We start from the raw sequence: 25000 nt of genomic DNA on the forward strand, positions 1-25000 counted from the left end.
ACGCCTTGTATTTCACTTTTCAATGTAATGCGAAACTCACACTCTCATTTAAATTTGAATAAGCTCTCCATTGCCTTTCAAAGTGTTGGTCTGCACATGCATAAATTCGTTTATCTTGCACTCCCATTTTCAAATGACATTAGTGCCAAGGTTTTAACAACAATAAATATATATTTGTATTGTATGATATTACATGTAAGAATTCAAGCTGTGAAGAATGGCTGGCTATTTATTCTTGTAATGCAGTAACAAAATACATCCAAAATATGAAATGCCTTTTCTAACACAAGTAGAGTGCGAAAGCAATTAAAGCGAAGTGTTAGTGTTAGGTTCGTGACAGAAGGCTTTCGTCTCTGCACCGTATGTATGTATGTAAATACATACAATAGAATTTTGACATTGATAATAGCAGCATGCGACTATTTACAAGTACAAAACACGAGATGTAATGACTTCGCCTTTATTCGTCTGCGAGTACATACAAACTACATATATTTCCTTTCAAGTACACAACCTCCAATGCAAGAAAGGCATTGCAGCGTAAAGTGCGCTCATCCTCTAACAAGTGAAGCACTTATTTTATAGCTTGCATCTTGTGTAGCGAATAAAAATAAGCTCACAATAATAGCAACGCGACATATTTCAAGGTTTTGACTACATATTTATTTATTTTTTATTTAATTTTTCTATTTTTTTAATAAACATGTATGTAGTTCGAGACTACCTTTCGGAATTCACAGAGAGAACGTAGGTTCGAATCGCGGTGAAACACCAAAATTAAGAAAAATATTTTTCTAATAGCGGTCGCCCCTCGGCAGGCAATGACAAAACACCGAGTGTATTTCTGCCATGAAAAAGCTCCTCATAAAAAATATCTGCCGTTCGGAGCCGGCTTGCAACTGTAGGTACCTCCATTTGTGGAACAATATCAAGACGCACGCAACAAATAGGAGGAGGAGCTTGGCCAAACATCCAAAAAGGGTGTACGCGCCAGTTATATATATATATATATAGTTCGTACTGCAGCAAAAACTGTATAACTTAAAGTTTGAAGCCTTGTAATAAAATAAAAAATTCTATAAAATTTCTAACTTTTTAATCAGAATTTTTAGAGGAACTCTGGATATGCAGTTTTGGAGCCGATATAATTTTGATATAAGGTTATGCCAGTTTAAAGCGGTTCTTTTTTTGTTGACGTTGAATTTAACTTTTTAGTTTGCGAAAAATGCACAAAAGAATCAACAACACAATTTTTGACTACTTTATTACACTAAATTTGAATAGGCCGAAGTTTTCTAAAAATTGTGATTAAAAACTTCAAAATTTTTTTAAACTTCTTAAATTTAGTAAATTTTATAAAAAGTTTGGAACTTTAACTTACACGATTCTTGTTATAGAATGAACAATATTTTTATAAAAAATTAACAAAAAAATATCATAAAAAATATTGTGAATATTGTAATGAAATTACTTAAATATTTTCACACGAGTGCATTTACCGCAAACGTCTCATATTCCAACCAATACAGAAGTGATCACAAGCACAATGGGCAGTGGTTGGGTTCCGTATAAATATTTTGCATGCCAATGCAAGAACAATAATGTAATCCTGATAGGAATCTGATTGAATTTATGATCCGTCCCATTAGTTTTGTTTTTCGCCCTCAGTTTGGCTTTTTCTAATTTCACTGACAAGCGAATGTATACGTAAACATGAAGTTATATGAAGTAAATTAGAAAAGCTTTTATTTTCAATGAAAAAAAAAGTTAGAATACACCTATTGTTTGGTGCATAGAGTAAAATTCTACGAGGAGTAATTTTGTAGAACATTTTAGCCAGTAGTGAAAGGGAGAGACCGGATGAAATGACATTTTGAAGATTGCTAGAGGGTTAACATGTAGTGGAAAATTATTTGCATTCAATTTCATTTAGGGACTCCTTAGACAAAATCTTTGTAAAAAGAATCTGTGAGTCCACAGAAAATAAAATATGAAATATGCTCCAACTACTATATAAGGCCAACAGAAAATTAGAAAAAATGCATAAGGTATCTTTTAAGCTTTGACTAAAATATCTGAAGAGATTTTTTCAAAATTTTATATTTTAATAATATTTTATCATAAACAAATGGTATGAACAAGCACGGTTCAGTAGTTTCATAAACAATGCATGACTTCTCAATGAATTGGCCGGACTCGAACAACCCATCAACATGGAATTAGGGTTATTTTTCATTGGGAGGGTCCCAAGCTCAGCGCAAAACCAGATCTCGTGTGTTGATTCGCCTTTTTACATTAGCTGGCTGCCAAACAATAGTTCGAATGCTATCCAGAGAATACTTGGGCGAAGGCCGGAAGCTGTGAGCGGCTTGAACCATATGCAGAAAAATCGATCTGGCCGCACCCGATTGAATGGCAAACAGGTACTTTCCCCACTTACGTGGACTTCTACATACTGAACGATCCTCCAATACACTGTCAAAATACGCCAAGTCCTGGAAAAGACCCATAAAAGACATACGCCATCTTTTTGTCGATTTTAAAGCTGCGGTGCCGCGATGTCTGAATTTGGTATTCACGCAAAACTAATATGCCTATGCAAAATGACGTTGCTTAATACCAGCAGTGCCGTCAAAATTGTAGAAAACTTCTCCAAGCCGTTTAATACCAAACGAGGTTTCAGACAGGGTGACCTGCTGTCGTGTGACTTCTTTAATCTGATGTTGGAGAGGATCGTACGAGCCGCAGAACTTAATCGTTCAGGCACAATATTTTATAAGAGCGTACTAATGTTGGTATATGCCGAGGATATCGACATCATTGGCCTTAACAACCGCGCTGTTAGTTCGGCCTTCTCCAAACTGGATAAAGAAGCAAAGCGAATGGGTCTGGTCGTGAACGAGGACAAAACGAAGTACCTCCTGTCATCAAACAAACAGTTGGTGCACTCGGCACCCGTGTCACTGTTTACAGATATGATTTTGAGGTTGTAAGAGACTTCGTTTATCTAGGAACCAGCGTTAACATAGTGCAGTCCTCTCTCAACCAACAAAACTAACACTCTACAAGGCTCTCATTATGCCCCTCCTAACGTATAGCGCAGAAGCGTGAACGATGACAGATGAAGCGACGCTTGGAGTGTTTGAGAGAAAGATTTTGCACAAGATTTTTGGACATTTGCCCGCTGGCAACGAGTATCGCAAGCGACGAGCTGTATGAGCTTTACGACGACATAGACATAGCGCAGCGAATAAAGATCCAGCGGCTACGTTGGCTGGGTCATGTCATCCGAATGGATACATACGCCCCGACTCTGAAAGTATTCGATGCGGTACCAGCTGGGGATAGCAGAGGAAGAGGAAGGCCTCCTCTGCGTTGGAAAGATTAGGTGGAAAAGGACTTGGCTGCACTTATTGTGTCGAACTGGCGCTGGTTAGCACGAGCAAGAAACAACTGGCGCGCTTTGTTAAACTCGGTCAAAACCGCGTAAGCGATTATTGCGCCAATTAAGAAGAAGAGAAGATAATTCAGTTATATGTGAACTTATTATAAATTATTGTATATGGGTGCAATTAAAATCGAATAAGTCAGACTGTTCAAAGAAAAAACTCATATTATTCAGCATGCGCGCGCGGACATTTTCACTGCTTTTATTTTATGCAATATTTGCTCCACTGGCATTTTCTGTTATCCACATTTGAGTTAGACGCTCAGTTGCCGATAAAACTGAAGTTATTGAAGCGTACGAAAAAGTAAAAGCGAATTCAAGCCACAAATGGTTATCGAATGACGTGGAGACCAGCGTTTAAGAAATACAATAATATTTTTAATGAAAATAAACTTTGAAAATCATTCATGCAACTGAATACTTAGGCTGTTGGCTGCAAGTTAGGCTCTGTTAGCTGTAATTGCCATCGTCTTTTATAGTTAAATTTACTTTGGCCTATGAAGAAGCAGAGGAATGGGCAATGCAAGCTTTAGAGAAAAATGTAACATTAAAATAAAGTATTCCAATCAGTTTTGAAAAAGGTAAACACTTTCACAAAATCCCCGCAGCATCGATAAATATTCGAAGAAAAGCGATCACTGTGACAAATGTTCACCGACTTTTTGATAAACACACACACACATGAGCAAACCAGTCAACTAAACATGGCGTGTGTGTAGGTATTTGTGGTCTAATTGTCAAATGGAGCCAGTTTTGCGCTCATCCAAACGAAGGTAAAAGTGTTTGGAAACTGCATAAATGGAATGGATTTAAGTTATGTCAAAAAGCGATAGCAAAAAAAAAAAACAGCAAAAAAAGATACAAAGAAAAAAACATACCGTAACAAACTTTTACTTTCTTTACAGCGCCTAACAAGTTTACAATATTTATAATTAATACACAAAGCATTAAAATGCTTTACAGCTATGACTGGGTGGTGCCACTTTTTGTTTTTTGCAGATCAACCTCTATACAAAAACAAATATTAACAAAGCGTAATTGCTTGCGGGTATCGAGCGTTTCAAATATTCAGTGGCAAACCAAAAGGCTCATAAATTTCAGCGCATAATACAAAAGCGAAAAATTTTGCAAACAACTTAGGCGCAATTTTAATATTTTTTCAAAATGCTTTATCTATTGTTGAGTAAGTTCGTTGGCCAATAGTTGCTATTGTCTGTTAAGCGTTCGTCGACGTCTGGCTGTCAAGACATTAGTTCCACTACTTGACTTAATTAGTACCGAAATCGTATGTAAAACAACCACGCACACACACACACTCGCATAGGTGTGTATGAAAGAAAAGCCACGCACGCGTGCATGTACGAGTACGAATATTCATTAGGCAAATGCATGAAATCAGCCCATAACGGCGCAACAAAACCATACCCGCGGATATGTGTAACTTTTTCGACCTACAGCAACACTCGCGCGCGCCATTACGAAGTTTGTAGGAAAATACTTTCTATTTCGTTGAGTCGACGTCGCCGAAATTACTTCAAATCACTTTGCAATGACTGCGTAATTCACTCGCTCACTGACTGCAACTTCCTGTCACGGAAAACGATAAGCACCCCACCGAAGCGCGCAAAGGTGGTTGGCATGTAAACGCAAATTGTGCAAACAGAAATGTGCCGGGAGACTTGAAGCTCATAAAAATCAAAATACCGTGAATGAAATCCAATCAAACGCCTTGGTGGCGACACACACTAATTTCGCCAAAAGGGAAGCCAAAAGGCGGCTTACAACACCGCAGCGGCGGTGAAAAATAGCACAGCAGAGAAGTAACGCAAACGGCAATTAGTCACAAGCCAACTGGCAGTGCTGGCGCCAAGTAACGCGGGACATGCACACTCGCACACACACACGCACCCACTATACAAATTTGGCTACCTTTGGCGACAATAATTACGAAACACTGACGTGGTTGCATTTACGCTCACCAAGTGCGTGTGTGTGAGTTTGTATAGTATAGTTGTATGTATGCATGTATGCACCTGCCCAACAAGCAACAAAAAGTTGCTTATCCGCCCTTGAGAAATTTATAGTTCTAAAGTTGAGCTAAAGTTGAGAGAAAAAATTTTCGCACAGAATAATAATTTTCTCACCGTCGAAGGCCTTGCAGTCAGTGCTGTAAAATTTCGCATGCGGTATAATTATTTGTAATTATATTGCATTTTAATAAATAAATAAAGTTATTAGTTTTCTCCCAGTTGCCTACATTGTTTTAATACATAAAAACAGGCATGGCAGCACTGGCAAACCCTATATGTTTTAGAAAAGATTTTTTCATCGGCGTATGTACACACAGTGAGCAAGCAACGCAAGTACAGTGTGTTTCGCAAAATAGTTTCGCCTGTAAAATTTGTATGAAAAAGTTATTTAGTTACACCTTCCCTTTTTATATTTCTTTAAATCTACTCGACCTCCAAAGAAATCTGAGTAGATCTTGTGGTGCCAAGAAGCCAGGGCGGTCGCATCTTAACGCATCAGTGCCAAAGACCTCAAGCCTGATTCGAGCGAAGGCCGGACAGACGCACAGAAAGTGGTCCGCCGTCTCATCCTACTCTTCACATGCTGGGCAGAGTGTATTGTCTGAAATGCCCACCTTTTCCATGTGCTTTGCCCATAGAAAGTTGCCCGTCATCAGTCCAACCAGCCTCCTACAGTCCCCTCTGCTTAATGACAGGAGGAACTGCGATAGTCGATCAAACATTACAGGTAACATCAGTTTTGTTCATCTGCAGCCTCTCTCAGCCTGTCAAGCTAGAGTAACTCATTTACTAACCGTGGCTTTGATGGCTGCAGAAGGGAGTGGCAGAATGAGCTCCGGGCCAAGGAAGTTGGATAGCTGGATTGTGACTCCTTTTAGCTTAAGCAGAACGAGTCCATCAAGCTTCCTCCTTCTGGTGAAGAGGACAATGCCAGTTTTGGTGGGATTTGCCGATAGCCCGTTCGCACAGCACCAAGTGTCAATCATATCCAGAGTTTTCTGCACTTTCCTGCAGATGTTCATAAGAGAAGGGCCTGTTACCAAACAGGCAACGTCGTGCGTATATGCTTGTGTGTAGCCTCCCGAGTCGTTTAAGGTGGTGAGCAGAGGATCGATCACCATGCACCAGCGCAAAGGAGGCAGCACACCGCCTTGGGGGCAACCTCTATTAATCCCGGATGACAGATCTTCCTCTGCTCGCACCGAAACGATTCTTTGGGCCAGCATCAACACGGCGTCTTATAACAAGGTTTCGCTATAGCACAACAAGAAGATGTCTTGCCGTCTTAAGGAAACAGTTTTGTCACTGAGATGTATTCATTTCTATCATAGTGAGTGTTGTGGTAGTTATTTATTTTCATCTCCGTGGCCTGAAAACAAAAGTTTCTCACGCTGCAGGTCGGCAGTCTGCGTCGAGCCGTGGTGTGTTAAAGAATACATTTTTAACATTAAGAAAAAACATTTTTTTAAAGTTGATTTTTTCAAAATTCTAACTGTATCTAACCCCTTAAGTTTCAATCCCATGCCATGTTCAAGAAAGATAAAAAACAACGTTCAAGAGGAAATTTATTTCTTTAGAAGTAAAGAAAAAAATCTTGGATCAGAGAAAGGAGAAAAAGCATCTAACATTGGAAAAAGCCTTAATTCGAAAGAAGTGCAGCAGCTGCAGGATCATTGACATCCGCAAAACGTACAGCTCGCCTCCGGGCGTCAATAATTGAGAAAATGGAAAAGGCACTCAGCATTTCGATTGATGATTGCTTTAAAAAAAAATCCACCAGAAGGCAATATCATCAAAGAAAAAGCACTAAAAATTTGCCAACAAATTAATGTACAGGGAAAATCCTCTGTCAACCCAGATTTTGTGGCAAGTAAAAGTTGGTTCGAAAAATTCAAAAAGCGTTTTGCAATTCATAGCATAAGAATCGAAGAAGAAGCTGCGCCAGCTGATCATGAAGCCGCTAGAAAACCACCAGAAAAAAATAAAAACATTATAGAAGAGCAAGGATAGCAGATCAAATTTTCAATGCCACTGAAACTGGGCTTTGATGGAAAAAAATGCATGGCTTGTGTTAGGTAGGGTAGGAGTTTTTTCTCACGAATACTGTAGAAGTTGTGTAAAGACGAGCAAGAAACAACAAAACACTTCCTCTGTAATTGTCCAGCCTTAGCTAGGTGTAGAGCAAGGTTGTAAGAAAAAAAGAAAAAACATTTAATTTTTTGTTATGGCGCTCTGAACCATTATGACGAGAACCACATTTGAAATGAAGTTGTAAATTCTTCTCAAATACTTTACCACCCAAAAATGAAATGTTTCTTTATTGAGAATGCGAGGTTTCTCAATTGGAGGTACTAATGAGAATCAACATAAAAAGCAATACCACAAACTCCACAATGGAGGAGAGAATAATAAGGTGTCACCGATTGTGTTACCGCTACTTTGCTCTCAGCGAGTTTGTAGAATCGCTGTGTGTGTGATGTCGCAGTTATGCAATTTGTCCGTGTGTGTGTAATTTCTTCTTCTTCTGGCATTCTTGTTCACATTTTCACATCTCTCTCATGCAACTGCACCAATGTCAAGTTACGTACTCTCTGATGGGCACAATCTTGTTTCTATCCTTCTTGCTCAAACTCAACTCAAATCTAGGTTAGATTAGGGTGGTTGCCACTCTCCATAAAGGTGTAGAGGGTTTCATCTATCTGATATCAAACCTAAATGTTTGTTGGGTTTATAAAGAAAATATTTCCATAAGAGCACACCGAGGCATGCATATACGAATTTACTTATGTATGTTTGTATGTCTACTACATATTCACGTTTTCAATACTTTTTTGTTTGTTTTTACTTTCGCATCGAAACCACAACCGCACTTGTCATCAGCCATTACTTTATTATTATGAAATAAATTTGATGGGCGCGTAAACGCAGGTAGACTTATAATTTTTATTAACATTAATTACAAGCACTTACCCGTCAACGTATGCATGTACGTGTGCATGTAAGCCTACACAAGCGCTTAAAAGTGAGTGTGTGTATGAGCGGCTGTACTTTTAAGTATTTATAGGTAAGTGTTACAGCACCATTTTTATGCATTTTCGGCAGTCACTGACTTGGTTTGTTTGGCTATGCATTCAAAGTTGTTGTTGTACTCAAGCAAAAGTGTAACTTGAATTTTCTTTAAGTAAAAATGTTCGCTGTTATATAATAAAATGTTTCAGCTATCAAGGAGCTCAGTATGGCATATCGCATTTGCATAGAAAAATTGGCCAAAAAGATGGACATATTTTTATTTTGAGCTGACCACAAAATATTTGCAATGAATGAATTTTGCGTTGAAAATTGGGCCAAACGAATTTACAGAGTTTTACAAAACAATCGTACGTCAATCGTATTTGACACCAATGAGGTAGGAAGTTGTAGGATACAAACAGAAAAGCAATAGAGTGCGTAAATGTCAAACTAAATATTTCCATTTCACAAAATTTTTTTTTTATTTAGTAAAAATGTTATTCAATAACAAAAAAAAACCAGTTTCGCGCCACCTTGTGTATACATAATTATTATAGCACTTATATATATGTGTGTGTATTTTTAGTTTTTAAATATATTGATCAGTAGAATGCCGCATTGAGAAAAATTTTGCGCTAAAATTTTAAAGATCTTTACCTATTGCAGAAGCTGTGGGGATCTTGCAGAGAAAGAGACTGTGGAACACTTTCTCTGCAAATGCCCGGTTTTGACGGCTATGCGCTTGAGATTCCTTAGCGTGCCCTTTGGGGATGACATGAATAAATTCTCCAGCCTAGATCCCTTTTCTCTCCTTTGATGGCTGTAGACAGGTTTTTTTTTTTGTTTGTCTCGTCCCTAAATCCTTTCACAGGTAGTGGCCCACATTATGGTATCAAAATGGTATGGTAAGTGCTACTTGTAGTGTACCTGGGGTACTCTTGCCATCTTACCTACCTACCTATTTAAAATTCATATGAGAGCATTTGTATGAAATATTTCCAAGTAGAAATATGCTAAAATAGGTATGTACAATGAAAAAAAAAAATATTTTTAAAAACCCTATAACTAAAAATATTGGCTATTTTGTAGGGATGACCACAAAATAAATCCCGTTTAGAGTTGAAGTAATTTTGTGATAGAACTTTCAACTTTTTTTCGGGCAAAAGTTCTCATAATTAGTTGTTTGAATTTAGAAGGTCCCAATTAAGCTAAATCAACTAACTATGACCACTTTTGCGCGAAAAAAAGTTGAAAATCCTATCACAAAATTATTTAAACTTTAAAAGGCATTTATTTGGAACCTTTCAGCATATTTTAAAGTGATCCAAACTTCCTGATTTCTTGGAAAAGAGTGAGGTTCGATTGAATACCAGTTATATTGAAAAATTTTACAGAAGAGCTGAGGAAGTTATCTAGGTAGGTGAAATGGTTGAAGTACCGATCTGGCACTCCTCAAGTAGCACTAAAGCGTCGTTTTGATACCATAATGAAACCTCCAGCAGACAGATATCTCCTGCTAGCCAGAGCTGTTGATGTAATGAAGAAGATTGATGGGACTTATGTTGACGCAATGCGCCAGGCTGCCAAAGAAAGGAGCACGCAGAGACCTTAATCGCCTAGCTATCAAACCTGGCCATTTACAGAGTAAGTGCTTAACAGCATCCGTGGGGGTAAATGGTAACCCTAGCTTTTCCGCGTCTGTGCCGATCATCCAATGACCGGTAAACACAGCTACGAGGATGTTACCTAAAAAAATTAAAAAATAATTTTATAATATAAATTTATTATCTAAAAAAATTAAAATTTCGAACAGTTTTCTATAATTTTTTTTTTTATTTTAACTAAAGTTTTCAAAAAAATTGATCTTTAAATTAAACTTTTTTAATAAATTTCTCTTTTTATTTTTAAACAAATTTTTTATCTTATTTGAAAGGGTAACGTAAAACAGGCACATAGAATAAAATAAAACTAAAAAACAAAAACATTAAAGAAATAAAATGATAATAAAAATAAAAACACTTGAAAATGTGCTGCTAAAAAGTGAGGTTATGTGTTATGTTCAAAATTTTTACAAAATAGCTTTAAAGCTGTGGAACATCCACATCAAAAAAGTTAAGATTAAAGTCATTTTGCTAAAAAAAACTTTTTTTTTTAATTTATTACTTATGTATTAGCTATTAATTAGTTAGGTTTAGCCATTTTGCTAGAAAAACTTTTTTAAATTTTTTTATCTTAAATTTAATTTTTTAAAAACTTTTTTAATTTTTTTATTTATTTGAAAGAGCAACCAGTAAAAGACACATAAAATAAGTGAAAAGTAAAAAGCAAAAACACAAAAGAAGAAAAATTAGAATGAAAATAAAAACACGTGAAAATGGTTTGCAAAAAAATGAGGTTATGATCAAAATTTTTACAGAATATCTTTAAAGCTGAGGAAATTCTACACAAAAAAGTTAAAATTGAAGCCAGTTTGCTAAAAAAACCTTTTTTTAAGGTAGTTATTGATTAATTAGGGGTTTTAGCTAGTTTGCTAAAATTTTTTCTTTTAATTATTATTTTTTTTTTATTTGAAAGAATAACCAGTAAAAAACTACATAAAACAAAACTTTAATTTAGTAGTAAACATATAATAAAAAATAGAAAACACACGAAAATCTGTTGCAAAAAAGAAGTGAGGTTATATTAAAAATCAGTTATGCTCACAATTTTACAGAATAGCTTTAAAGCTCAAGAAGTTATGTGCGAAAAAGTTAAAATTTAAGCCAGTTTGCTAAAAAAAGTGCTTTTAAATGTATTATTTATGTAATAATTATTAATTAGTGATTACTCTTTAAAACAAAAACAAGTGGTTACTTTTTCAAATAAAAAACAAAAAATTTTGTTTTAAATAAAAAACCAAAAACTTTTTTAATATATTTTTTATTTTTTATTTAATTTTTCGTTTTTTATTTGAAAGAGTAACAACTTTTTTTTTGAAAGAGTAACCACTAATTAAAAAAAAAAACTAATAATTCACTTTTTTAAAAATTTAATCTTTTTGTTTAATATATTATTTATGTAATAACTATTAATAAGTGGATACTCTTTCAAAACAAAAAAACAAAAAACAAAGCAAGTGGTTGCACTTCCAAATAAAAAACAAAAGATTGAGAAAATTAAAATGTTTTTTTTAATTAAATTTTTTTTTAAACAACAAATACTTCAAAAATTTGTCTACAATGTTTTTTTTTAATTTCTTTTTGAAAGAGTATCCACTTATTAATAATTATTACATAAAAAATACATTTAATTCAAAATTTTTAAAAGAGTTAATTTTCTGTTTTTCTAATTACTTGTTACTCTTTCAAAAAAAAGTGGTTACTCCTTCAAATAAAAAAAAAATAAATAAAAAAAAAATATTTTTTTAAATAAAAAATAAAAAAATTTATTTAAAATAAAATTTTTTCTTTTTTATTTCAAAGAGTAACCACTAATTAATTATAACATAAATAAAAAATTGAAAACACTTTTTTTAGCAAACTGGTTTACATTTTAACTTTTTTGTATTTAACTTCCTGAGCTTTAACGTTTATTACATTGACAATACATTTAAAAAAAGTTTTAAAAAAATTTGTAAAAAGTTTAAATTTGTTTTTTTAAGTTAAAAATGTTTTTAGTTTTTTATTAGAAAGAGTAACTACTTTGTTTTTTTTTTAACAGTAACCGCTAATTAATAATCACGTAGTTGTAGGCCTTCGGCTATAATATACTAAAATAAAAAACACATGAAAATGTGTTGCAAGTTGTTGTTGTTTGTTTTTTGCATGGTATATTATATACAATTTAAAATTTAAATGGCTTTCGATCTTAAAATTTATGATTCTGAATTTTCAAATACCGTCATCACGAAAACTGGAGTCAATCTGACAAAACGGAGGACGCCATTAAATTTAGAAGGTCTCAATTCAGTAGGTTTACCTAAAACCGTTACCTAAATTTAGTTATTCTTCTTATTTTTCTTCTTGATTGGCGCGATAACCGCTTACGGGATTTTCGCCGAGTTTAACAATGAGCGCCAGTCGTTTCTTTCTCGTGCTAACCGGCGCCAGTTGGATACGCCAAGTGAAGTCAAGTCCTTCTCCACCTGATCTTTCCAACGCAAAAGAGGTCTTCCTCTTCCTTTGCTATCACCAGCTGGTACCGCATCGAATACTTTCAGAGGCGGAGTGTTCGTATCCATTCGGGCCAGCCAAATTTTGAACTTGCGCAGCGTAACTACCGGATTTATTGTAGCTAATATAGAAAGTAAACAAATGCCACAAAACTTGGCGACACAAACTGGAAAATCAACTTACGCGTAAATATATTAATAATTTCTCCTTCCCTTTCCCTCTTCTTTTCACACGCACAAATTTCGGCGTAAGGCTGGCGTAAATTACCAGGTTTGTTGCTTAACTCTTTCGATGTACTTCAACCTTCAAAATTGCTTCAAGTATTCCTATTAGAGTGTGCTTCACCTCTATTGGTTCCAGCCAATAACAACATCAAGCAAAAAAGCAACAAGATCATATAATCGTTTTCACATAACTTGTTGCACTTGTTGTTCTTGTTGGATTGTCTTTGCTGGCTTCAAGAGCAAAGCAGCGCATTTCTGGGAAAGCTAAGTGGCCACAATCAACCTCAACTCTTGTCACTTGCACACCTCGCATATGTAGAAATATGTAAATTATATTTCTAATTCAAAAACTTGCATGTGTGCCTGTATTTGAAAGTATGCAGAAGACTTCTGAGTGAAGCAATGGCCTCGGCGGTGGCCAGATGAGGCCGTGTTTTCCCATTGCGCTGCGATGCATACAAATTGCAACAGCAAAGGCAACACAAAGGCTACAAAAACAAAATTAAATTTATGGCAGGAATACGAAGACGTGCTTGCAACAAATTAAATTACACTTACACATTTCTATGCAACGAGTGGGCAGCTGTACCGCTGCGGTCACCGCGACTGTCTCGCTGCCTCGCTACTTCATTTCAAGCACATCGCTGCTTTGCCAGTATACTCGCACATTCGTGTACACACATACATAGGCGAGCAGTTATGAGTACTGCATATTTGTGGCTTTCTTATACAACAACAATATTTGTTGTTGGCCTATTGTGTAGGTGTTAAGTGCATGGGCGCTGAAGTGTTGAGTTGCTGAGTCGCTGAGTCGCTGCCGCCGAAGTTGTTATTGCAGAACTACAAAACCGGCTACGAACTTTTGCCGCCGTGCCACAAGTGCATTCAAACGGAATGATGTTGCCTTCATATGTTATTTTCCTTCGTTCGGCCCCTACATGCCTGAATACTTTTGCAAGTGAATTATGTATGCACGGCACTTGTGTGTGGACATTAGGGCGGTCCTTTCATATATATTCCACCTACAAATTTAAAATTATGCGAAGCAGCTGCTGACCGTTGGTAGAGCATACAAGTAGTTCAACTGTAGTTATAGACTAACCTCACCAGGAACCGTTTAATTACACTAAGCAACAAAAAAAACTTTCGGAAAATATCTTGGAAACCAACACTTGTTTTAAGACAAGTAAGACATGCTGATTACAAATATAGAAACCGTTTGTCTCTATCACCCACCGTTGTTGAGATATTTGGCATTGACCATTTATATATGTTTAATATTGTATCAAAGCAAACAACTCGCAGGCAAGTCACAGTAGAGCATATATCGCTGAATAGAGTACTACTTAACATAAATACACATAGTTTAAGATATAATACACTTGTAAAATACATAGGTATAACGTAAAGTTCCTTAAATTGAAAGTTAGTTTGGTTTGAATTTCTTGGCTGTAGACTTGCGTTTGTGCTGACAATTTGGCATGTTGCGCTGAAACATCCAGCAATAGTCGGCTAACATTGCTGCACTCCATCGACTTTGATAGCGTGACTCCATCACCGAGTTGTCCTGATGGAAACGTTCACCATGTTCATCACTAACAGAACCTAGGTTTTCTGGAAAGAAGTCGAGATGTGAGTCGAGGAGATGAATCTTGAGGGACATGTTAATATCTTAAAAACCTGACGTGATAGAGAAAAACGGTTTTCAGATTTGTAATCAGCATGAAAAACTGCTTTAGAAAATGTAATCATCAAACAAGATATTTTTGGGTTGTTATTCAGTGTTATACAAGGTGACAAAAAATAAGTGTATACAACATTTTTTTATCAAAAAAATGTATCATTGATAGTAGCTCAAAACAAATTGAGAAGTTTTAATAGACAATGTTTGAGTAACATTATATTCAGCCAGTTTTGTGGTGGCCACCTTTAGCACGAATACACAAGCTCAAACGTTTCAAAAAATGTTGGGCTATAGGCTGTAGTTCGTCTACCATTATGCAATCCTACTATCGACGCAACGCTCGCTTCAGAGACTCCAAAGTTTTGTGGCGTTTTGCACAGGCCCTTGCTTCTAAAATCAACCATACGCTGTAATCTAGCGGATTCAGATCCGGTGAGCAGGGTGGCTATTCTTGGGAAGTAATGAAAGAGGCGAAATTGTCTTTGCAATTGGGTTGTTTTTGCTCTGTGGGCTGGATTTTGACGATGTTCATCAATGGATGAAGGTCCAGGGGCTTCTGTAGACCAATTTCTGTCGTTTTGGTGATTGTGAGCTTGTTCAACGGTAAACAGCTTCTCATCCGTAAAGGCGATTTTTTCCCAGCCCGTACCTGTGGTCCGAAGTTGGAGCGAGCGACTTACTTTCTTGATTTCATCCGTGGGCAGCTGGCATTTTTGTAGTTTATAAAGCTTAAGTCCAAGTTCTTTTTTTGCTATAAGGCAAACTGATTCACGATTGATGCCTGTCTCACCAGCAATTTTCCTCATCGAGACCATAGAATTTCGTTGAACTCTTTTTTTGAAGATTTTTCGGTTGTTGGAAGTGTTAACAGTTCGTTTTCTTCCTCTTCCATTACCAAGCTCCTTAAATAGTTTGATTGCACGAGAAACCAATGAACGTGCAATTCCAAGCTTCCGTGCTATCTCGCAGTTGCGTGCTTCTAGCTGATGCAGGGCTATAATAGCTGAGCGACTGCTTGACATTGTTACACAAAGTATTTAAAAAGAGCTGGAATACTTTTTTTTGTACTTCAGAACACACACAACATTCACAAAATAAGAGCATTCGCTAAAAAATTTTACATTCATCTAATTGCACAGAGAAGTTTGTATACAGTTATGTTTTCCTCCTCCTCCTCCCCGCTGTGGTGGGAAGAAGTGAGTATTTACTTTACACGGCTATGATAAGACCCATTATCACCTATGCATCAGTGGTCTGGATGAGTAGACTCTCTCTAGTGGGAGTCAGGAGGACCTTATCGAGACTACAACGCACTGTGGCCATCTGTTGCACCGGAGCTTTTCCGACTACTTCAGGACCGCCACTAGATGCTCTGATTGGTTTACCACCACTTGATGCTTTCATTCAAGGAGAGGCCTTGAAGGCCATCTGCAGACTGAAACACAGTGGGAACTGGTACGGTCCTTGTCCGACATTGGAACACAGAGAAGGCATGGCCATCGATCCAACGATTCTCTCCATGCCCCTTGACTCCATACCATCAAGAGTCGTACTTGAAAAGAGATACAGTGTAGTGCTACCAGAGGTTCAGTTGTGGGAAGACTCAGAAAATGAGCCCGGCAAACACTGTTTTCGCATTTTTACGGATGGCTCAAGGACCGAGCATGGCTCCGGCTCTGGGGTCTACGTGGAATCCAGCGGGACAAAACTGCACTTTGCTCTTGGAATTCATGCATCTGTGCTTCAAGCGGAGGTGTATGAAGTTCAAGAAGCGATGAACTTTGTTGTAGAAAAACGATGGAGAACCAGATCTATATGTGTCTGCAGCGACAGCCAAGCTGCGCTTATGGCCTTAGACAGCCCTCCAACCACATCAGGGGTAGTCAAGTCCTGTAAATCCAGGCTGAACTATGTCGGTAGACATAATATGGGTAAGGAGACCTCTGACTCCTTAGCTAAGATGGGCTCTGAGCCCAACTTCTTTGGCCCAGAGCCCGTTTTGCCACTCCCTTCTGCCGCCATCACAGCCACGGTTAGCAAATGGGTAACTACCACCCACAAGCGAGTTTAGCAGGCTGAGAGAGGCTGCTGATGGGCAAAACTGATGTTACCTGTCATGTCCGACCGTCTGTCGCAGATCCTCCTGTCATTAAGCAGAAGGGACTGTAGACAGCTAGTTGGAGTGATGACGACCCACTATCTATGGTGAAGCACTTGGAAAAGGTAGGCATCTCAGACAGTGCATTTTGCCCAGCATGTGGAGAGGAGGATGAGACAGCAGACCACTTTCTGTGCATCTACCCGCCCTTCGCTCGAATTCGGCTTGAGGTCTTTGGCATTGATCTCTTAACATGCGACCTCCTTGGCTCCTTGCCACCGGCAAATCTACTCAGATTACTTCGGAGAATGCGTAGATTTAAAGAAGAAAACGAAACCTGAACGCAGAACAATGGAATTAATGCTGTATGAATGCTGTACTTTCTATTGTTCCGACAAAACAAAAAAAAAGAACGATGGTGCCCTTTGCCTCAAACTACCACCAGGATCACAAATCTTTCCGTGCGCTGATAGCTTTGCCTTCGTAATTGTTGCTAAATTCTTCAACCAGGCAAAAGCAATCTATAATCAAGCGATAGAAATCACAAAAGATTAGCATTGAAAGTGAATGAAGACTGACTACAAAAATTATCCAGTGAAGTATAGTCTTAACGTTCCCACGACAGTCGGTTCTACATAACCGGAACGACCCGGATTTATATCTGGCCAAGGACTGTCACTTCAGCAACATTCCCTGAATATATATGGGGAATGTTTATGCTTCTACAACAACAACAAAAACAAAAGATTAGCTGCGCAATAGTGGCTTGTGGCCTTGCATACCATAAAATGGAAGCTGTTCTTATCAGTAGCTGGAAAATAGTTGGGACAGCAAATCCTACGTGCTGGAGTCCAAGCTGTGTATCAAATATCTTGGAGTAATAATTGACCACAGGCTGAGCTTTAAGCAGCACCTAACATACGCCACCGGTCATGCAGCGGGGGCTGTAACTGCACGAACTCAGATTATGATGAATACGAGTGGTTCTAGGCAGGCTTCTAGGAAGCTACTTAGCAGTGAGATATCATCTATCTTGCTATAAGCTGTACCGGCCTGAGTGGAAGCAATAAACTGTAGCTCTTACATGTCAGGCTACGCATTCCGCACCGTATCGGAGGTTGATATATTAGACATCGCGGGTATGTTACCAGTTAAGCTGGCTGCATTCAAATTTGGTGCGATAAAAATACACCGAGCAGATTCAGCTCAGCTAACTAACCGAAAGACTGAATCGGAGCGAAGCATTTGTACGGGGCGGGAGAAGTGGAAGAACTCTATAAGCGGACGATGAATGAAATATAAGAGCGGCGCTGGAATGATTGCGCTTATCTCGATTATTACATTGATAAATAAAGCTAATTTTGAACAAAAAAAAACTCGTTTTCTTGGTTATGGCGGGGTGTTAAAAAAAATTAAGAGGCAAAGACAAAGGCAAATACGAGGGGTGCCTTGTGTATGTCGGGATTTGGCAACTCTGGTGTTGCAATCTGGCAACTGATAGCTGTATCGTAAAGTTTCACATTTTTTGGCTTTTACGTACTCGGAACGTTTTGAAATACCAGCGCTATTTGTGTTGTTTACAGTAACTTTAAAGATTCACCTTGGTCCAAAAATGGAATTAAATCGTGAACATTTTCGTGCGATTATTTTTTACAACTTTCGACGTGGATTAACTCAGCAACATTGCATGGATGAACTTAACTCATTTTTTGGCGATGAAGCTCCATCAAGCACCAGTGTTTATCGATGGTATGGTGAATTCAATCGTAGTCGTAGTTCACTCCAAGACGAATTTCGAGAAGGTCGTCCAAAATCAGTTGTTGTTCCGAAAACCATTGATGCTGTGCGCGAACTGATATTGCAAGATCGCCATGTGACCTATCGTGAGATTGAGACAATCTTAGGCATTAGTGGGACCAGCGTACATTCAATATTGCATAAACATTTGACTGTCAACGAAATTTGTTCGCGTTGCATCCCACACAATTTGTCAATCGCTCAAAAAAAGGCTCGTGCCGATTGGTTGAAGGAAATGCTCAAAAAATACAATCGCGGGGCTTCGAAACACGTCTATGACATCGTGACAGGTGATGAATCATGGATTTACGCGTATGAGCCCGAAAGTAAACAGCAGTCGACTGTATGGGTGTTTCAAGATGAGCCAAATCCAACAAAAGTTGTTCGCGCACGAAGCACTTCCAAGCAAATGGTCGCCTGTTTTTTCGGAAAAACTGGACATGTCGCAACCGTACCACTAGAAGAACGCAGAACAGTAAATTCTGAGTGGTACACAACCATTTGTTTGTCAGTTGTCTTCCAAGAAATTAGGAAAACCAATCGCCAAAGACGGATCACTCTTCACCAGGACAATGCGAGCTCTCACACATCGGCTCAAACAACTGCATTTTTGAGCACCCAAAACATCGAATTAATGGGTCATCCGCCGTATAGTCCTGACTTGGCACCGAATGACTTCTTTTTATTCCCGTACGTAAAAAACAAACTGAGAGGTCAACGTTTTTGGACACCTGAAGAAGCGGTTGCGGCATTCAGAATGCATGTTTTGGAGGTACCTCATTCAGAGTGGCAAAAGTGCTTCGACAATTGGTTCAAACGCATGCAAAAGTGTATAGATCTTCATGGAGAATATTTTGAAAAACAATAAAGTGATTTTCGATGATTAAAATTTGTTTTTGCTCTCTAATCCCGACATATAAAAGGCACCCGTCGTACCAGTACTTTTTCTTCGTTTCCCCGACAGTCTGTTCTACGCTACCGTAACAATCCGGATTTATATCCGGTCAAGGACTGTCACTTCAGCAACATTCCCTGAATATATATGGGGAATGTTTATGCTGCTACAACAACAACAACAACCAGTATCTTTTTGCACAATATCTTCAACCATAAATCTTCAACCATTTGACAGCAAACTATGCCACAGTAGTCTTCTATTTGTGCACCCAATATATTTTTCCCGAATTATTTATTATAAAGATCTTCCTGCCTCAACTGTCGCAGCTCAACATATTTTACTTTGTCTAACTTGAAATGCTCGAAGATAATTGGATAATTTGATTGTCGCTGCTTTGGTGTATGCCGATCAATTCAGCTGCAAAGAGTTCTGGTCGCACAGAAAAATTCAATAATTTAATTTGCTCTATTGTCGTGTCAATTTGCATTACCGAACTTTGCAACAAAATGCAAACAATTCAAGATGTTGTTGTGCACAAACGTCTTGCCCAACCGAACAACTACCCATGCACCTTGGCAGCGTAATTTACACACCAACAACAAACACATGCGTGAACATGCATTCTTGGGTGCCAGCAGTAAAAAACAACAAACTTCATTGTCCACAGTTGCATCAACAACACCAACAACAACAGCAACTAAGTAGACTAACGTTCATATTAATTTATATACAAAGGGGCATACATATATATATGTGTGTGTGTGTGTGTGTAAGTAGCCATTCTGCCTTTTCATATTCTATATATTTCCACGACCAAAGTGAAGCGAATGACCTTAATCAAGGTCTCTTCTAATATGCAATTCTCCGCTGCCGACTGCCTTCTTGTGCTGGCATTGCCGCAATTGCCTGCACTGCCGCCGCCACCAATGCAATATCGCCATTATCTTGGCTGGTGTTGCGGCAAGAGCAAGTAATTTACAATCAAAATGCTGCCAGAATTGGCGTGCGATTGCATTTCGCAGTGGCGGGCAATTGTGTGGAACCAAAAAGTAAAGCCAGTTGCAACTAAGTAGCACAAGTGCTACTAGTTCTTGCAGTTGCTTTCCACACGGCGTTGCGCTGCGCGTTGCAGCTACCTGCGCGTATTGTGGACTAGAGGCATGCATGCGTGGAAAATTTCGCTGGCACAGTAAAACCTATAAAGTTGGACACCCGAGGAGATTGCAGACACTCGCACAATTCTGCTAAAATGTTTTGCATAAAAAGTATGGATGATTTAGGAAATCGGACAAAGTTTATTTCAAGTTTTAAGCTGCAAACTGCTGCTATAACCTCAAATAAAAGATACACATTTTAAATTTATTTATTGGGTATGGGAATAAGTTTCGGTCCTTTCTTAGCCAAAGGAGACATTATGTGAAGTATGTGCCATTGGAAGCTACAACTTTATTCCTTCTTTCAAGCAGCACACGGATTTCTCTGACGAAAAATTCGAGTTCTTTTGCCTTGATCCATTCCTTGGGCCAGTTTGCGATGCTCTCGTAAGAAGTGATGCGATGCGATGCTCTCCAATAGAAACTGATTGCATTGATCGTAAAAGATGGAAATCCGAAGGTGCAATGTCTGGGGAATACGGCGGATGGGGCCAGATTTCCCAATTCAGTCCCTCTAAATATTTCTGGATCGATTTAGCAACGTGTGACCTGGTGTTGTCCTGCAGATCAAAATCAGTTTGTCATGTCTACCGTCCCATTCCGACCGCTTTTCTTTGAGAGCTCGATTCAAACGCATTAGCTGCAGTCGGTAACGATCGCCAGTGATGGTTTCCGATGGTTCAAGGAGTTCATATTACAGGGTGAACGATATGAAGTGTTACCAACTTCACACTGCTTGTATCTGTAAAACAGCTCATGACATCAACGTCAAAATTGTTCTAATGACAGTTCAATATATGGTTTATAAGCCATCGAAAGCATTTGCGTCTCAGTTTTGTTGAATTTTTGTTTTCTGTGATGGAATTCAAACGTAATAGTGTGATTGCGTTATATTTGGCTGGAAAATCACAACCAGCCAATGTTCGTGAGCTCAGTCACCTCAAAGTGAATAAAATGTTTGTGTATCGCACTATAAAACGTTACAATGATACTGTTAGCATTGCAAAACGCTATGGAGGTGGACCAAAAAAACCCGCAACAACGCCAGAAATGGTTCGGTTCGGAAAGTGAAGGCTCGACTTGAACGAAATCCACGTCGAAGTGGAAGAAAAATGGCCAAAGAGACTGAAAATATTGCAAGACAGTATTCGAAGCATATTGAAAAATGAGCTCAAGGTCAAGGCTTACAAGTTCCAAAATGCATACGATCTTTCACCTCAGCAAAAAAAAGTTCGGTGCGAAAGAGCAAAGGAGTTGTTGCGCTTGCACGAACGTGGCGAATTTCCTAACATAGTGTTTTCTGATGAAAAAAATTTCCCAATTGAGCAGTTCATAAACACTCAAAACGATCGTGTTTACTTGACCGAACACTCATACGAGAATTTGAGCCTACGTATGGCCACTCGAAGCAATTTCCTATCGGGAGTAAGGGTTTTCGCCGCAGAGACCGCTGATGGACGCTCTCCAATCGTTTTTATCGAGCCTGGTGTCAAAGTAAATGCGCTGAAAAAAGCGATTATACGAGAATGAACCAAAATACTTTAAGATCACATCTGCAGCATGCAACTCAGTTTTTGACCGTTTGAAGGCTATAGTCAAAGCAAAAGGTGGTCATATCGAGATAAAGTGAATATACCTTCTGCTCAAATATGAACGAAACTGATTAAATAAAACACAAACGGTTAATTATTGTTCAATTTTTAATTTATCTCCTTCAAATTAGTCACCATTGGAGGCGATACACATATGCCAACGTTTTTTCCAATCATCATAGCATTTCTGGAAGGCCGATTTCGGTATGGATTTCAGTTCCTTTTTCGAATTGTCTTTTATGACTTCAATTGTCTCAAAATGTTGTTGGGAAACAGGAAAAAGTCACATGGAGCCATATCAGGCGAATACGGTGCTTGCGGAACGATATTAACATTATTTTTGTTCAAATAATCGCGAACAAGACGTGATGTGTGAGCTGGTGCATTATCGTGATGCAAGAACCATGACTTGTTGTCCCACAATTCCTTCCTTTTAAGACGAATGTTCTCGCGCACACGCTTTAAAACGTTTAAATAATATTCAGCGTTAACCGATTTTGCGATTTGTGCGACTTTCAAGCATAATTTCCTTTACTTTTCCGATGTTTTCGTCGTTTACTGATGTTGCTGGACGACGTTCATGAGGCAAGTTTTCAACCGATGTACGGCCCTCTTTGAACGATTTGTACCACTGGAAAACACGTGTACGCGATAGAGCAGAGTCCCCATAGGTTGTCTGCAACATTTTTAAGGCGTCTGAAGCCGAAATTTTATTGGAATAACAAAATTTCAAATAAATTCTTTGTTCAACTTGAATTTCTATCGTTAAATTCGAAGAACACACTCGAGCTTGACTTGTTTACAGTAGCACAGAAAACAAACTATGTGACATATCACGCTGAAATTTGCCATGTAAGCTTATAACAGTCTTACCATCCAACAAAAAATTTATTTTTGCCATATGTCATCCGCGGACCGTTTTATTGATAAAGTGTCGTTCATATTTGAGCAGAAGGTATGTTAAAATTGTAATCATTTTTGAACAATTTTGTCTTTGAAATCAATAAAAACTAATTTCACACAAAAAAATTATGGTGTTTTTAATAGGTAACACTTCATATCGTTCACCCTGTAGATGACACCCTTCTGATCCCACCAGATGCACAACATAACCTTTGAAGCATAAATATTTATTTTTCGCTGTCGATGGACTTGGTTCATTTGATTCACCTAGCTGGCACCAACAATTTCGACACTTAGGGTTATCACAATAGATCCATTTTTCATCGCCAGTGACGATGCGATGCAGAAAATCATTTCTTTTCTGCCGTTCAAGAAGCTTCTCACACATCACCAAACGTCGCTCGAAAGCCCTCTCCTTCAATTGAGGTGACACCCAGTTATTTGCTTTCTGGACCATTCCTATCGCATATAAACGTTTACCGACGATTGATCTGTCAACATCCAACACTTTAGACATATCATCAAGGGTTCGACATGTGTCTTCATCCAATAATTGTTGTAGTTGAGTAACTTCGATTTTTTTCGATGCCCCTTCACGATCTCTATCACTCACGTCGAAATGCCATTTTGGAAGCGTCGAAGCCACTCTTTACAAGTGGTATTTGGTGGAGCGTGGTTATCGTAAATATTTATCAATATACGACACGTTTCAGCTGCACTTTTCTTTAAAAGGTAATAATGAAGCATGACCTCCTGCAAATGCTGTTTTTTCAGGACGAACGAAGATTTTTTTGACGTCAGATGAAAGGGATCTTTACGCTTCAAACGAATGTCAACTACTGCGCTCGAGACCTCACATATACACCTTCAAATCACCAGTAACAGAAATTACTAGAGCGAATTCAAAAATAAATACAAAATTATAGTAGCGACACCTCTTTTATGAAGGCGGATGCTTATTCCCATACTCATTATAAAATGTATTTCTTTAAAAATTTATTTATATAAAATAAAAAATTAAGACGCGATTTTTTAGATCTAATTATTATTTTGATTCTTTTTTTAAATGAAAATGTCTTCAGAAAACTGAAAAATTATTAAAAATATTCACTTTTTGCTTGAAATCAGACTCTTAAACGGTTCAGAAATTGTGCTATGGTGGCGCGTGTGGTTTTCATAGATATGAACGACGTTGTTGAAATAAGTGCTTGCTTCTTCCAAGATTCTCCCAATTTTGGTGGCGTGCTTTACAGATCATTCGCTCTAGCTTCGTTTGTAGCCGCGCGGATCTAATTCTGGACAGACCAAGGACAAATTTTCAGGATATTTATTATCAGCTTTGCTTTCTGCTATTTATTGAAATGACTTACATACGTGATATTTTAGAAGGGGAAGTTGATATATATACAAGTTGAAGTCCAAAATAAACAAGACTGAGCTAAAATAGAAACAACAGGAGCTTTGTTCTGATAACTTCGAGTTTACTAATTCAAAATAGTCCCCTCTGGCATAGATACACTGTGATCGCGCGATCTAAAAGCTTTTCGAAAGAGTGTTTCAGGTCATTGACCGAAATGTCCTTCAGGATGACGGTACATGCCTTTGGATGGCATCTACGGACGCAAAACATTCTCCTTTCATGACCAAATGCAACTTTCCGAATAGGTAGAAGTCACAGGGAGGCAACTAAGGTGAGTTTTTGGTGATTAAAATGTGGTTTCTAGTCAAAAAATCAGTCACAAGAGCGGATCGATGAGATGGTGCATTATCGTGTAATAAGTGGTAGATTCCTCCTTCGCGGTATTCAGGGCGAATTCGACGAATGCGATGCAACAAACGTTTCAAAACGACAAGATAGAGAATGCATTGAAGTTGTAGCCCGTTGGCGCGAACTCCTTGTGGACAATTCACTTGGAATCGTAAAAACAAATAAGCATCAACTTGATTTTTAACTTCTCCAAACGCGAGTTTTTGGGTGGTGGCTAGTCTGGGGCCTCCCATTCGGCACTTTG

At 38.1% G+C, this 25000-nt stretch overlaps 1 protein-coding gene across 10 annotated transcripts in view; it reads right to left on the reverse strand.

The window, feature by feature from the left end:
• Nucleotides 1–25000, reverse strand: part of LOC128866379 (mucin-5AC) — a 97123-nt gene that overhangs the window by 20003 nt on the left and 52120 nt on the right. The window contains exon 1 of one of the 10 annotated variants that reach the window (XM_054107070.1): nucleotides 4874–5019. The exons of the other annotated variants lie outside the window; for them this stretch is intronic. The gene's annotated coding sequence lies outside the window, so the exon portion shown is untranslated. Of the gene's footprint in view, nucleotides 1–4873; nucleotides 5020–25000 lie in introns of those variants that run through there. 10 annotated transcript variants of the gene reach the window in all.

The sequence above is a fragment of the Anastrepha ludens genome, chromosome 6, assembly GCF_028408465.1.
Source record: "Anastrepha ludens isolate Willacy chromosome 6, idAnaLude1.1, whole genome shotgun sequence".
NCBI classification, from domain to species: Eukaryota; Metazoa; Arthropoda; class Insecta; order Diptera; family Tephritidae; genus Anastrepha; species Anastrepha ludens.